This window comes from Euwallacea fornicatus, chromosome 1 (assembly GCF_040115645.1).
Source record: "Euwallacea fornicatus isolate EFF26 chromosome 1, ASM4011564v1, whole genome shotgun sequence".
Taxonomy (NCBI): Eukaryota; Metazoa; Arthropoda; class Insecta; order Coleoptera; family Curculionidae; genus Euwallacea; species Euwallacea fornicatus.
The window spans coordinates 3,908,853-3,925,891 of record NC_089541.1 but is presented as its reverse complement, the minus strand read 5'-3'; the positions used below and the strand labels follow the sequence as shown (position 1 = coordinate 3,925,891).

Genomic DNA, 17,039 nt, shown 5'->3' with positions numbered 1-17,039 from the left:
TCAGCAATAGTCTCCGTTACTATGAGGTCATCGAGGCTAACTAATGGTGATTGGAAAACCAGATGGGAACAATCGAAAATGCTATCAGAATTGAAACATCTGTAGAAAAATTATTCTGAAATAGATTAAACAATATTCCACACAACAAGGAATACGGTAAACATACGTCTACAAATGTTTCATTACTCATCTATTGGGAACAGTTAGGGAACAATAGCGCTGCAAGGCTTTATTGCAGAGGTTGCACTAAGCTGTAGCGTAAAGTTAGAGCGAGTAAGGCTATTACCTTTGAAAGTTAGAATTTTAAATCTTCAAATTGCACAAGATCAAATTGATACTCGTAGTTTCTTATCAAGACACACCCACGGACAAAAAATATTGTGCAGATTAAAGTTTCAAATGCTGCTATGCATTGTACGTAAATATTTTATCTTTTGTCTAGTACAAAAATCACTTTAAATGGCTCAAAACTAAGGATTTATTTTGATAACAGTCAGTGAATAGGTTGTTAAATATTTTAAACATAGGTCCAAAACCAGATTCAATTTAATAGATAATGTTGTAACGACCTTTGGGAACTTTATTAGCACGTGAAAGCTCTATAATTTGACTATTACCAAATCACTTTATAGAGTTGATTGAAACATTCTGTGAATAGATCGAAAATCGGTTTGCGAAAAACATTAAGACGTTCTATTTCAATAACAAAGCGTTTACGGGATCATTTTTCTATGTTTTTCTTTTTGCATTTTCAGATATCTAACCTGCCCTACCGTTCTGTGAATAACGTTTCGTACTCGTGCTCTTGATCAAATGAAAGCTTTTTGATTGTAGCGCACTTATGACTTGAAATGTGAAATAATAACAAATTTAATTCTTATCATCATTTACTTGACTTGCCTTTGCAGATCTTCCTTGCCTGGCACTCTAAACTGGTATTACTGCAGCTGAATGGAATCGAAAACGTCAAATACAGTTTAGTTTTCCTTTCCTCAAGTATCCACAAGCCACATATACTTTAAACGCAAAAAAATCCCCAGTCAATAGTCCTAATCGACTTTTACGTAAGTAAAGAAGAAACTGGCAATCGTCATTACTAAGTCCCGCTCTTTAAAGCTCTTTAATTAAAGTCTTATAAAACAGTCTCAAAGGAGTGTTTAAAAGAAATTAGAAAAAGTTTAATTCCAATCTAAATGATAAAATGCAGGCTTTATTCAGTGCCCCATTTTCGTTCACCTTTTTGTTTATCAGAGATCCGATTTAGTTCTTTTGATTTCTATAAAAGCTTATTGTACTAAGAGTGAACAATTGATGCTAAAAAGGTTTTTTTCTTTGAGATACAGAGTTTCCAAAAATTTGCCAGAGCTCACCGACTAAACGCGATACCGCTTTGAAAATTGGTATTGATATTTACATCTGACCTTATTACTCGCTCGCTAAATTGCAAAATCGCAAAAAAATCGACTTTTCAACATTTTTAGCGTACCTACCTAGCAATAATGGTCCAAAATCCAAATTGCAATTAAACGGAAAATGATAGTCGCAGTTTTTAACTGTGTGCGAATAACTCGTTACGGCTGAACCTTTTACGAAGCTATTGTGGCAAATGCGAATTAGCAATTGGATTTCAATTAGAAGGTCCTTTTACACAAAAAAAAATTACCACTAAGAAAGAACGTTGTAATCAGTTTCTGTGTGAAATTAACAGCTTCTCTTGGCCTAGAGCGGCCGCTTTGGTGAAATAACAAATAGCTGGCAGTAAATCTTCATCTTCAGAATTTAATTTTTAAAACTATTTCATCATTTCCGGCCAAAGTGCTTTAAAAACTTCCATTTTCCGGCAGGATTTTCCTCCTCAGTTTAATTAAACTCTTGTCTGAAGAAGATTTAATTACAAAGGACAGACGTAACTTTGTGAAACTCGAATGAATCTGAAAGTATGTGGCATGTGAAAAATTACAGGCTGAAATCGCCCAAAATGTCGCCGGGTAATTTAAATTTTTGCGTGTTTGAAAACAAATATTGATAGTGGCTTAATCATTATTTTTTACTTTTTAAGAGCGTGAAGACCATTTTGCACTTTGACGTCTCTCAAATGTCATTTGCAAAGAGCGGAGATGATTTTCTCGTTATTTTGGAGATAAATTCCGACAATTGCAGGGCCTGAGGAGGAATTCGAAATCTGGAGTTGAGGTTTTGTTATATTTTATAGCTGTAGTTGTCTCAAAAGTGTGAAAAAATAATATTTAATTTTCTCTGTTAAATGCTCATCTTCATTAGGTTTTTGAAGTTAGTTTTTTCGGTACTCAAAAATCCATGACGATTTCTTCCTCAGTTAATTAAAATTTTTCCTAGTTACTGTAAATTGCAGAAAACTCGCCTCTTAAGCCAGTTTATTCATCTCTTTACCTTAATTTGGTTTCTGCTTTCTTTAAAAATTGGGGACAATTTTTTCCCTGCCTTTATTTGTTTTACTCGAATAAGTCGGACATAAAAAATACAGAAAATTCTGCGTTTTATGGCAGTTCATTTCAGTAATTCACTTAAAAATTTTAGAAAATTCCTTAAATTTCATTTGGTTTTTCCCGATCTAAAATGTCCGGAATAATTTTTCACCAAATTCCCAAAGTCCTTTAGAAGAAATATTCGATATTTAATTAAGTTTTTTACCACGTAAAAATTGAGAAAATTATAATTAAAAAAAAAAGAAAGGCTTTAGGTTTTTTACTCACCTGAATGTCGACCCAAAGAGAATTCGATGAAGTGACTGATTGTTCTAATGGAACGATTGGGCGACTTCAGGGCAATAGTCAAATTTTCGACCACGGTCTGGTCAGCGATGACGTCAAGCTGCTACCGACTCGTCTTGATGAAATGACACGTAGAAGCGTCTCTCTATTAAATGAAACTGATATTAAAAAAAGGAAACCACAATGGAGGAAGCTGAAATTTGTGTACAGGATAAGTGACCTGAATGCACTGACGAGAAGTATGATTAATTCAGTCTGGGTTCATGAAGAATAAGTCAATGTTTATTTCAAGGACGGTAAAGAATTGAGGCGCAAATTGATTGAATTTTAGAAGAGTTCTGGCTTGGGGACGGGCAACTACATTTTGTAAGATTCAATACAAATTTAATAATAGTTCACTGCGAGTTTAATGTCAAGAAGTTCATTCCTAACAATTTCTTACATAATCGGAACATTTTTTATTTTTTTCTTGAGAACAACAATTTGCCGATTAATTTTGTTGTTGAAGATACGTTTTAAAACAAAGACTTTGGATTACATCGTGATTTGACTCACCGAAAATTCATTGAACGATGAAGTTTGTAGCAGGGAGATTTTTGATCTGGAACTTTTTGTACATAAGGTATCCGTTTCTGGAACTGATTATGAGATTCTCGGTAACATACATACAGCGATATTGACATAGATAATAGCCAGTTCAAAATTATTTTTTATTCCGTCATAGAAATTTAGCCGAGTCCGGTGATTTCTCTAAACCAAAAAGAAGTGTTCATAGACCAAATGGAAAAGAGATGGAAATTTTACGGGCCCCAAGTAACATGTTAACACCTCCTGATAAATAATAAACAACAATTATTTTGAATTCTCCATTAGATCCAACATAATCTTTTTATATCGCCGAGGGTTATAAAAGAAAAAATTAACAAATCTCACGAAGTAGTTTTGAGTATCTTGAAAAATATCGATATCGCCCGTTTGAGCTTTATATTACTCAAGTCTTGGATCCAAGAGATACTGCACGGAGGGTAGAGTCTTTTAGCCATATTTTAGGGCACTATTAGAGCAAAATTCCCATTTTCTGCCTAACATAGTATTTACGAATGGATGCAAGTTTACTAACTCCCACATATTCAATTGTCACAATGAACATGTCCGGTTCACTGAAAATCCACACGAAGACCAAGAACATCGATTACAGGCACGTTTCGGGCTAAATGCATGGGTTAGTTTATTTGGTGATACGATCGTTGATCCATACATTTACAGAGCCATTTTGGCCGCAGATGGGTGTTTGCACTTTTTGAGGACCACCTTACGGATCACATCCACAACGACATTTGTTTCAACTGCTTTGATAACCTTTGATTCCAACAAGATGGTTTTGCGCCACATGACGTTAGGAAAGTTGCTGAATATTTGTCTGAGATATTTCCCAGTCCAGTCATTTCAAACAACAGAAACATGCGTATGCTTGCACGTTTACCAATTTTTTTTCCATTAGATTATCATCTATGGGAACTACGAATTTTCTTGTTTCCTCGGATCTCTCACTCCCTTCAGCTGAATCCTTAATTGGAAGAAGATTCTTTAGGAAGAATTACGTCGTCACTATGTAATGAAGAACATAGGAAGTAGTTCCAGGTTTTTCTGATTGCTACCGAGATTAAATTGTATTCAGTAGAAATTTGTGAATTTTATACTGTATTAGCATCGGTTTCCATGTCGGGGCCTTTGTTTATTAGATTAGAGTCAAATTAAAGAGAATATTCTCTATCTAATTAGGTTTTCTCTACACATCAAATACCAAAAATTTTCCCTTTAAAGTCTTTCTAATTTACTAAAAAAATGGGGGATTTCTTGTCCCTTTTACGATCTTTTCATTATCAAGAATTCAGGATAATATCCTCCGAATATTAAGTCAAGGTAGAGTTCAATTAAGATTTTTCTCAGTCAAAAGTCGCAAAAACTGCTCATTTAAAACCGGTGACTTAACTAAGAGATTGGGCGCATTTTCCTAATTCTCTTTTACAAGTTCTCCCGAGATGTGAGTAAAATTATAACGCGTACTCAGCGCTGGACCACGATTTTCTATTCAAACATAAGTTCTTTGGTGTACAACAAACATCCTATAAAAATGTCAAGATTTTCCCTTTAGTATTATGTAATTTTTGAATCTATCCAATTCTCCTCCTATCCGGCCAAAATCTCCCTTAAAACGATTATCTAAGAGAAAATCAAACCGGAATAAATTCCGAAGAGTGAATTCTCGAAATCAAAACATTCGATTGCCATTGAGATTCTGGGCTGATGCAGTTCTTCGCAAAAGCACAAAACAAAATACAACAAACTGCAAAATGCATCCCTTGCGCGATTCTGGAAAGCAATGAGCTCGCGACGCTGCTGCCTCTGCCTGGATAGAGTGTTCCTCTTAGTTTCCTCTTTCGGATGCCAGAATCCAGACGTCGGATTTTGCGTTCCTCATCAGTTACGCGCCGATTTCTTACCGGGCCGGTTCGAAAAGTCCAAAGTTTTGAGTGCGGACGTGAGTGAGTGAGTGAGTTTATGAGGAGTGTGGAGATTGAGTATAGTTTGAGAGGTGTGTACTGGAAGGTTGGGAGGGGCATGGGCAAGTACTGAAAGTGGCATTTAGTTCAAGTAGAGGATTATATTAGGTTAAAGTAGTGCTTCATAACATATCATACACATTGAGCCGTAAGAAGGGATTTCCATTTTCACTAAAAATATTTGAGGGCCTCTTTCTTCCCATATTTTATTCAATTATTTCATTTCTATTATGTAATTATGGTTTTTTCCTTTTGTGTTGGATGTAATCCTTATGGCGTTCCGTGAATGGAGTAGGATCGGAACTAAACCCCAAATTTATTTACTCTCTCTACGTCACAATGTAACTAGAACTATTTCTTTCGTTTAATAATAATATAGTCATAATTTACTCGATAATGGGTTCTTTTTTTTTGTCCATTTTTGGTCCATTCTGATCCGATTTTATGACTTAATCTTTTGTGGAGTTCCAAAAATGTTATTTTCCTTAGGTGACCACCATGTCTGATATTCATCAATCAAGCAAATTATCAATTGTCCTTGAGTTGACCAAGATCTCTTGTAGTAGTTTCGTTTAGAGCTAGGTAGATCCGTACGTATGGAAGGCTCTTTGAATTTCGAATAGCGAACATTCGGTATTCGGCAAATGCCAACTAGTGTCGACGCGTTGCTCGCGGTACTATTCGATATTCCCGCCTGAAGCCGGTAGAATGTGCTGAATATTGCAGAATCACATAAACCGGTGTAAGTGAATATTGCCATATAAATGTATGTGTATATTGAGAACTCGCCAATTTGGCAATTACAATAGGGATAGTTTGGTAAATAGTTCGTCAAATAACGATTATTAGAAATTCGGTAGATTCCAATGCTCGGATTGGTGTTAACAATAAATTTCAAAACTTTCGAAATGACGATTTTCTTATCAATAGATAGACAATTAAGAAGTCTATCTATGTGCACTGCTATGACTTACATCTTCCAAATTTTAACTTTGTATTTCAAATACTGTAAGAACGAGGAGGAAAAAAGAAAATTAAAACTGAACTTTAACATCCTGTAATATATAATTGTATATATTGGGTAGCCTAAAGCTTTGAGAAACAGGAATCCAATTTATTGCCCTCAGACTTCTTTATGTTCAAAGAATCTATGGTTAGCGGTTTTGCCCCCTTTTCCTACATGTTCAAAATTTTTGACTATTCAAATTTCCACCTTTCTTGATCTAGAGGGAATTTTAGATCGTCTCATACAATATAATGAGTGGAATATGGCTTTTGAATTGAATATAATCCGTGAATCTCTTCAGTAATTAGAAATTGAGAATTTCTGTAGCACTTTGTGAGGCTTGTGTAAGAATTTTCATCAATTTATCAGACTCTGAAATTCAACATCAACATCGTACAATAAAATCGCGGTGGGAAAACATCTTTTTGGAGAAGAATATTCTGAAAAATTGGCGTTTTACAACTACCGAACTTCTGTAATATTTTGTGAGCTCTGTCTGAAATGATCCAAGATTTGTCTATATGAATTTCTTATTTGCCTGAATTTATAGGTACCTAAAGCTAATAGCTTATGTGACATTTTCAGCCCTGAGGCATTTCTCTTTGATCTGTAATATTATGAAAAATTGGGAAACAGATATTAAGAAATTTGAAAATACTTTGTGTATCTAGTTTGATATGTTCTACAGCTTCGCCCGTTCAGTTTGCCAATTATTCAATTTTTACCGATACTTAAGACCTACATCTCATGCAACAGACTCGGTGTCGAAACCCCTTTTTGTTAGTTGATAAATTTTCAATTTGCCGGGATGTTGTACTACTTAAAACTATAGTCTTACTTCACATAATCAGTACCAGAGCAGTATCAGTTGATATTCTTAAAAATTAAGTTTATAGAAATCACAAATTTCTGTAATAGTTCTTGAATCAGGTGTGAAGTAGTCAAAAAAATTTTTGTTGAAATTATCATTTTGTCTGGAGTACACACATCCCTTTGAATAGGGCGTGAAATGCTCCAGATTTTTGCCAGTTCAAATTTTCATTTTGCCTGGATTAAAAATATTGTTCTTGGATGGCGCATGTTCAGAAAAGTGGCTATTAGAGACTGAGAACTTTTCTAATACTATGTACTGAAAAGTTGCAAATTTTTTTAATTAAAATTTCCGATTTTTCTCGATTAACACGAGTATGCAGAGAGAGCTAGAGTATATACGGGATGTTCAGTTTTCAACACTTTTGCAAGGTATCCCCGTTATTATTGCAGTTCGAGGGTTAGGGTTTTCGTAAACCAGTGTCAGTTTTTTGTCAAACAAACGATGTCTCAAACAGATTCATCACGGTCTTCTTTGTTTTTGAAATACGCGGCGAAATTTAAAATTGTGCATTTTTAGACATTTATGGTAATTCAGTTATTTTATAAATTATCGACCAGGTGAAAACGGAATCGAATCGTACACATTTTTATGCAGAATCCAGTGACGTACTTAGTTTTTTCGCAGGTATCCCCATCTTTAAGAAAATTACCAAATATCACCAGCTGAGATTTCTTAAATGAGACACCCGTATGTTAATTAGTGGTTATGTTCTGCATTACATTTCGAGTCGACATAAATATCTATACTATAGCTTACATGTAGAGGAATTAATTAAACATTTTAAATACGCATGTTTCCAAAATATATTTTTTCAGAATTGATAAAATATATTTCTTGTTTGTCTAAATATTGCAAAGGTAGAAATACATTTTTAATACGTTTTGTTAATGCATTTTTTCAGACTATTTCCTTTTTCTCAAGGTTCATATGTAGAACAACCAATTTCTTTATTTATATTATTGTATGATATGGAGTTTGTTACTCGCAGTATTGACTGACATTATTTTAAGGTGCAAAGAGCTCTTCATTTATCACATCAGTTAAAAAGAAGAATTTTATAAACACTTTAAAGTCGTGAAAAGCTGTGTAAAATTACAAAAGATTTAAATTTGAATAAATCAGTAATATCAAGGGGGATTGCTGACTTTAAAAATAGAGGGTCCTTAGATAAACTTCCGAAGTGTAACCGAAAACGATAAACTGATAAAGTAATGTACAGAAGAATTAAAATATCCATCCAAGATCCATTCAAGAGGGTAAGTCGCATACAATAGTTTTGTATTTTAGGATCAGTGAGTATCATAAAACGAAAATTAAGAAGCACTGGTTTATATGAGAGAAATTCAGCAACAAGATCTTTCATTTCAAAGAAAAATAAATAAGATATATTGTGTTTTGTGAAAGAGCATGTGGAATAGTCATATGAAAACTGTCCGTTTCTCACATGAAAGTTTCGATTTAAGTTGTTCAAATCAGGCGGAATACATTGGGTAAAAAGAACAATTAATAAACGGTTTAATTTGAAATATACTAAATCGACAGTTACACATGGAAGTGGAGGTATTACAGTTTGGAGATGCTTCGAAGGGTTTGCCATGGGTCCATTTATAAAAATTTATACTATTATGGATCGATATGTATATAGCAATATTCTAGAAAATGACATGGTTTCCTAGGCAGAAGAAAATATGAGCCTTCGGTTGACGTTCCAACACAATGACCCGAAGCATACCATCAAATTAATTAAAGAGTGGTTAACCGTACATAATGTTGATGTAATGGTCTTGCTGGCGTACGACGTCGTTCTGAACCTTATAGACAACCTTTGGGATGAAATTGAGAGAAATATTTATCACAAAAGAATAACAAATACAGTGGATTTGTTCAAAAAGTTTAAAATACTTGGAATTCAATATCTGAAGATTATATTGAAAAATTGTTGAAGTGTATGAACGACAGAAGTTTGGAAGTAATAAAAAATAAAGGGTATGCTAATCGATACGAATAAGATTTAATTCTCAGGGGAAAACATTGGAAATATTTTAGTTGCTCTACTTTTGAACCACATCTCTTATAATATTTTTTTTAGTTACAATTTAAAAACATTTCACAAATAAACCTTAGCATTGATATGTTTATTTTTAATTTTAATTAACAATGAATATAATAGATTTAATCAAATTCATGTTGGTATAAAAAATATCGAATTTAAAAAGTTGCTCTGTATATAAGCGATAGTGTATATTCTTGTTGTACCCAACAAATTAGGAAAATCGCTACTTGCACAAATGGAGGCTTTCTAGGATTTTGGCTGCTCATATTGTCAAATTAGTATGTGCTACTTTTTCAAGAGAATCTTCGTGACTTACCTTCCTCTCGCAAAATTTAATGAACCTAGCAAACAAAGTTTTCCATTATAAAATATGGAGATAATTTGCAGCCCCATCAACACGTGAATTATTTTTCCAGTCACTTCCAACTGGCGAAATTCTGATAAGACTCTGAATTCCCTTAAATTAGCGGCAGCCTATTAATCACAAGGAAATTGGCAACTAATCAATTTCATCGAGGAAACAATTTAGGGCCCTTCTTAATTCTATATACTTCAGTTACAGGAAACTTCGTAGAGTTCAAGTCGAGTCTCTCTGGTTTAATTAATAAGCGACAAAACTTTAATAAAGTACATTTTTCAAGTCGCTAACCGAGTTAAAAATAAAGTTGAGGCAGCGAGGTTTGTTCCCAAAAGGGCACTGCAACTCCAGCTCGTAAACTCGAAACTGGCTATTAAACTACGACTTGGAAAATCATATTTTTCGACTAAAATGTGTTATCGTAGCCGTCATGTTAGCGTCAGCTTTAGATCTAATAAGATTTGCTTTCTACTTGAGCGCTCAGATGTCTGTTTCGAAGAAATATAAAGCTTAACGAAAATATTCAGGCAGGACCGAAAAAGAGTGCTGTGGGCTGGAAAATGTTACCTCTTAGTCTTGGATGCATATGGAGACATGGGTAGACATAAATCTGGGGATTTAAATGGGTAGGAGCTTTTCCTCTTTTCCATCTACTTCATCATCAAAGTGTTACAAATACAGAGGAAACGTACAGGAAGATTTGAGGCGAAACCTTGGCCGAAAAACTAGTCAAAAATTTTAATTAGGAAGGCTAATTAATGGCTTCCAGAGACCCACTCGTGTCCTTTCTCAAAGCTCCGTTTTAGTCAATTATATTGATAGAGGTTACTGCTTCCAATATGCTTCTAATTACATAAGTTTGTTTGATGTGGAAAGTCGATGTAAAATCCGATTATAGGAAACAACTTCGCAGGCAAAGTTGAAAATAACAGAAAGAACAGATTCAGTGAGTGACACCTTTGTCTTCAGGAAATGAAAAAAGTTGAAGCCTGGGCCGAGTATTAAATATGTAGTGTGTTCCAATTCGATATAAAATTTGATGATGATGAAGCAATACCGCAAAGTACCTCATCCGAAAACGTATCCAACCTAAAAAGAAATCCAATTTCTTTGGTATTTCCTCCACAAGAGAAATATCGCTGAAAGTGGGAACTTTGAAGCCCTGCGTTGAACAGGAAATACGAAAGAATGTATTATTTTATAAATTTTTAATGTTTGAAATGAGTTTGCGGCACACAAGTTCGCCTGCAGGTTTTAGCATAAAAATCCAAAGTGGCTTTCCCCGCGAGATAACTTTTAAGCTGGCTTGTTTTTATTGTGTTTGCTTGTGGAATATGAATTAGTTTTGAAGTGGCGCATTTAAAAAGTGTCGCGAATACAGAAACTTTTAAAACTCGTTGTATAAGCGAGACTTTTCTTTGCGAACAGAAATTAGTTACTCAAAACGGGTATTAGATTTTGTCACAGAACACAAATTTGGAGTACCGACTTCGCCTGGTCAAACATCCCCCAAATCGGATAGAACGAACGGCTTTTTTCGGTTTCCTGTCGGGAACTATGAAAGAATTTTTTTAATTAAAACCTTGTTTACTTAACCTGTGTAAAGGTTTGCTAGTCAGTCACGTTTAGAATTAAGGGCCGTGTTACAACCGATCTAGATTTGTTACCAATTTCCTGCTAATTAGAAGCATTTGGGAATGGAGCAGAGATAGGCCAAAGGCTTTTGAGATAACGAATATTTATTGGCTGAAAGGAAAATTTGTCCTAATCAGGAAATATGGACAGCGATGAGCTTTTGTTGTCGGCTGATTGGGAAAAATTGCCGGAAATTTGAGTAAGAAAGGCTGAGTTGATTGAGAGCTGGAAACGACATAATAATTCTCAAAGTTCTTGACATGACAAGCAAATCCTAAACTCGGACTAAAATTTACTATCTCATCCGGATGGAGACTAATATCTCGCCCCTTCTTTCATGTCGATATTCTTTGTCGAAAAAAATTCTGTGGACCCACTTTAAAGCCTCTTAACATAACTTACTGGTTATTTATGCCTGCTGATGTCTCCTATACACTTCCAGATGTCAGGGACAAAAATTAATTTTTGGTCATTAAGCGGTGACAAACAGAGAAAACTAGACGGTTATTTGAAACGTTGAAAACGAATACTGATATATGAGGTTGATTTCGTTATACAGGGTGATGCCATTGTGGTCGAACTCTTCCAACAGTCAAATAACACGCTCGTCAATTTGAGCATTTGTTTCCTTGAACACCTATTTGCAATTTCATTACTAACAGAAATACAGTGTTAAAATTTTGGTTGAAAAATGAAAACTTATTAATTTCCGCAAAACCTTTTGGGACATTCGAACAACAATTCTGTAGGAATTAACAGTCACCTACAGAGAAGTTGACAATTTTAGTTCTACAGAATATCAAAGTTATGTTTATCTTTTCTAAATCTGCTTACGGAACACATTAAGGTCTATTTGCGACCTCATTGCAACTCTGCACTAGAGGTATTTGGAGTGCTCAAGATAAACTCGAATGCTCTAAATACCGGTTTCAATCCTACGAAATTTCGTCATTCGATTGATTTCTAGTCAGTTGCCAACATGTTATCAAATGTTAAGTTATTTGTCAATATTGCCCGTTAGTATAGTAGGGCTGCGAGAAAATATCTTGCCAGCGCCATCTGTTTGTCGTTTTTGCTGCATCGCGACCAAATGATGCATGAAGTCTTAATAGGCCTTAATCTCCTCAGAGGTCTCCTACGATGATTTGCATTCATCTTCATTAGTTTTGACTATAGATCGACCCTGTGCATTAAATCCTGGTGCTGACACTCGTAGATTAGGTTGATGGTCGGCAAAAAGAACACGGCAGATGGCGCTGGGAGGATTTTTTCCTACAGACCCAACATACCTGTTTTTAAGATCGTCGATCCCTGGCTGAGTTTTATCGACTCGAGATGAATCGAACTGACGAAAATTAGTAGGAATGACCCGGTGTTGGTGGGTGGCGGAGTTCATTAAGCGCAAAGTTGCAATGAGGCATAAAGTTGTAATAGCTCCTCAGAGCTGCTTGCAAATTGAAGAGTTTTGAACTTAGCAGTTAAGTTGAGAGGATGAGAATGGGTTTTTTTTAATCGCATTTTATCACGAACAGTAACATCCGCAAATGGAGACGACCAAACTTAGAAAAACTGTGTCGCAGTACCAGGGAAGGGTTCTGTTTCCACGAATATCGACTTGAATCGCTTTCGACCGCGCCCCCGCATCCGAGTAATTCCACTAAAAAGGGAATTGGGGTCACGAACGTATCGAAATATCTTATTTATTCTAAAATTAGTAGCTAAATTACTGAAACATCAACGACCATGTCAATGATGGATGATGGACATTGATGGATCAAGGATCAATGACTAAGACAGTTGTGCTTACATAGTTTTTTTTTAAGGTCAAAGGACATTAACTTTAGTTTTTGGTATTGAAGGTTTAGTAGTTTTTCAATGTATAATAACTTATCAGAAAAGTCGAAATTTCGCGAACAGCTGATAGAATCAGTCCAACTTACATTTTAAAAAGTCCCCACAAACCACCAGTTTTCGGGTTTCAATGAGCCCTTTCCCTTTATTGGTTTCAAAAGAGAATCAATTTGTTCCCCTCAAGTGCAAGCTCGTTCAAATCTTTTCAATTCAGGTCACGAAAGTGACTCCCGCGGTTGTGTGGTTGTTGTACCTATAAGGGTTTAACACCATCCAGAGAGTACTTCTGGAATATCACCTGAACTTGTGAACAATTAAAGGCGGTGAGTCTCTTGAATAATCGTTTTCGATGCCAAGCTGAAAAGTGAATCAGTTCCAAGATTTGACCTGTTTGGTATCTGATAACAAAGCTTAGTCAACTTTCTTGCCAACACAGTGTCGTCTAATTGGACTCAATTTCAAACTTTAATGTGATTTAGTTTCACGCTTTAATCCTGGAGAAAGTAACTTTTCTTTCTCTTTCGGGCTTTAAATCTCCATCTGAAAGTTAATGTTTTTTTTATGTCTACAGAATGTTTCAATTTTCATAATTAAACACTTAATCGTTATTGAGCAATGGAGTCAGACTGCCGAATTCCAGTGTTTATGAAGAAGGGTTTATTATTTTCAAGTCAGTAGTCCCTTCTTGGCGAGTAGTCGGCAATTAGCAAAGACAATATGGCTCAATTTCTCGGGTGAACGTTAGAGCAATCAGGTTAATACTATAGTGGTTATTAATGCACTGTACGTGTTTAATGAAAGATCAAGAAATTTTCTCTTGCGCACTAGAAAAACGGTTTGTAGGTTTATAGGGCTGCATCTGGTAAGTCGGGCCATGCTTATTGACCTATCACAGTGGTTCGCTAATATAGTAATAATCCTCTTCTTTGTGCTAATTAATGAAAATATCAATACGTTTAAATTACATAAAGAGACGAAGCTTTTCATTTCCACACTTATTTTCTAAATCAGATAGGTCTGTAAAAAAACCATTAGTAATGCAAATAAAGAATTCTTTTTTGGAGTTTTGACAAAAACTGAGAGGCATTCCTACTCAAAATTGACCAAATTTTGGAATGTCTTAGGTATTTTTTAAATATTTTTTCAATTTACAATTTCTTTAGTATTTGTATTTCGAATTTATGTGGCGCCACGTCCGAAAAGGGTTCTATTAATACTTATAATACGGTTGAGGAGAGTTTAGATCTGGCTAGACAAATAGATCCGACAGCAGAAGAATTGCTTCAGATAATTTCTAGCGGTAATTTTCAAGAGTTATAAAAAAAATGTTGAAGCCTTAATGATTAAACAACCTGACGAAGTCACAGTTTCGATCTTACTCGAAATTAATACCTACGGGATACCCAGTTTAATTTGTACCCATGGTGCGAGACTGACTTGCACGGCCTATTCTCAGGTTATTTCTCCTATAATTTTTCTCCAGAAACTGCTTGGGTCATGCCTCCTCTGGAGCAGCTCTATAAGTGGCGCATTTCTCTTGAGGGGATGATGGCCATTATACACGAGTATAAAGCTATAATTTGATTATGGTTTTAACACCTCTAACTAGGGTCGCAAACAGGTCTTAACAGGACAAGTTTGGGTTAATCCTGGTTAGAAACTCTCAAATCTGCTGTATCTACCATGCCTGTTAATAGCTACAACGCTATAAATTACTCCAATTCTCAAAGGCAATCCCCAGCAACAAATGACGCAATGGCGCACTGTTCCAAAATGCGTTAGGAAAATAAATTTCACAATTATTTCAACAAAATAAAAATGTTTGTTCCTATTTTTGTGGAATTAATTGACTTTTGGTCTATTCTGACATGTAGGAAAGTAGGACTCTTCGGTACGTGCGCGATAAACAATTTTACTGCTCGCAAAATAAAGTGACGCATGTCAGGGTCAAAAATATTTGTGGGCGATATTGAATCGTGGCCGTTGGAACAGTAAAGCCTTTTACGGCACTTGGGTATGTAAACACTTTATAACGCACTAATATTTAACTGGACTTGTACCTAATGTTCGACAATGTTTTCACTGGACGACGATTGCGGTAATCGAGGTAGAGTATAGATTTTCACAGTTGTAGGGTAAATAAGAATTCCTCATCAGTATTAAGGAACAATAGTATACAATCAATTTAATCTTTTGCCCTATCACTCGAAATTAGTAATATTTATTAGCACTTTATGATAGACCATTACCCTTACTGAAGCGTGCTTGCTTGAAGAGGTTAAGGTAAAGGTTTAATTAATTTTTTTACAGGACCTCAGTAAATTTCGTATTACCGGCAGAAAGCCTTTCGTTCTTAATTGTGCTTTAATCCTCCGTGTACCATAAATTATGAAAAATTTGCCTTCTAAAATCCAGAATAATTATGAATAAAATTTGGGCAATTAGTTGCTCCTGTTTTTACGATCCAAGAAGACTTTGATGTTCCGCCGCTTTAATTAATACGCATTAGAATATTTATAGGGGGAAATAAAAAGTTTACTTCTGCGACACCTTTAAGTGTCTCAAATTTTGCACTATTTCAATTACCTTCTATTACGAAGGAAGGAAAATGAAATCCTCAGACTGTAAGACAATGCCTAATACATAACTCAAACTTTATCTCCAAGTGCAGGATCCAATTCCGGGCACTAAAAGAAATATGGCCCTTAGAATCGTAAATTGGTGTGTATTTATTTCGTTAGTCTTATTGGAAGACAGTTTAAGACGACAATAGAGGGCCAATTTGGGACATAGATAGGAAATAATTCAGTCCGTTGAAAGGAAGCCGTTTTTACTTTATTCCTTTAGAAATATTTGGAACTAAGGCTTTGGGGATAAAAGAGCTAATTGGAAGAGACGTAGAAGAGATTGTGACATATTTGATTGCGTCGAGGCTTCCTTTATCTCGCTGGATCTAATTTAGTGTTTCTCCAAAAGGAGAGGCTCGCTCCAATGAATATTAAACTAATGGATTTCTCTAGAAGAGAACCCGTATCGCTAAGACCGAAACTTGCCCCGTTGAAAATATGATCCGTCGAGATGGTTTTAAGCAATACAAAAACTCCACTATAGGGATTGTACCCAATTAGCCCCATTCTTAGTTAAAGCCCCTGAAACGAGAAATATCTGTAGAAATAAAACCAAAACACGCTTTTCTGCTCCTGGAGTGACTTATTTTCTATCTATATCCCAAATTGGCCTGATATTGTCGTCTTAAACTGCCTTCCAATCAGACTAACGAAATAAACACACGCCAATTTACGGTCCCAGGGGCAATATTTCTTTGAACGGCTTAGAGGAGTAGATGTTTGAAAACAGAAAAGAACGGGGGTTATTGTCGGTGTTCTTATAAAATAGGATCCTTGCTTTCGGGATCTTTCCAGATATGGTCAGTGGGTATTGGAAAATGTTTCTATGGAATGTAGGAAATCACATTCGTTCGAAGTAGGATTTGTTGGCGGCTTTGTGCCACCGCTGCCGATTGTTATCGGTGGTATTAAACTTTATCCAATATTAGTGTTTGTTGGAACCTGAACAGTAAGAACGGCCATCCGAAGGCAACCCAGTTCTATCTTAACTACAGTCTCAGTTTTAGCGATACACATCGATCAAACGTGGCACTCCGTCTTGTGTTCGTTCTGCTTTGCATAAGAGTGTGTAATCGCTCACAAGCACGGGAATGTCAATTTGCAAGCAGCGATTCATCAAAGGGCTTTAAAGTGACTGCAGAGAAACGCTGAAAGTTTTCTAAACATTTGGCTGAAAAATGAAATACTCTTCTGAGGGGCTCTTAGTTTCAAGAAGTTTTATTTGAAGATAGACACAATATTGAAAAGAACTCGAAAATACTGAACGAGACAATGAGTGATTACCTCTCTTTCTCACGCACCGAAAAGCTCAAAGGAAAAC

At 35.4% G+C, this 17,039-nt stretch overlaps 1 protein-coding gene across 5 annotated transcripts in view; it reads left to right on the top strand.

Moving 5' to 3' along the window:
• Nucleotides 1-17,039, top strand: part of LOC136339960 (uncharacterized) — a 195,100-nt gene that overhangs the window by 37,123 nt on the left and 140,938 nt on the right. For 2 of the 5 annotated variants that reach the window (XR_010732231.1, XM_066283622.1), the window contains exon 1: nucleotides 5,205-5,346. The exons of 2 other annotated variants lie outside the window; for them this stretch is intronic. The gene's annotated coding sequence lies outside the window, so the exon portion shown is untranslated. Of the gene's footprint in view, nucleotides 1-5,204; nucleotides 5,347-5,971; nucleotides 6,057-17,039 lie in introns of those variants that run through there. One more of the 5 variants, XM_066283634.1, reaches the window with a different exon arrangement.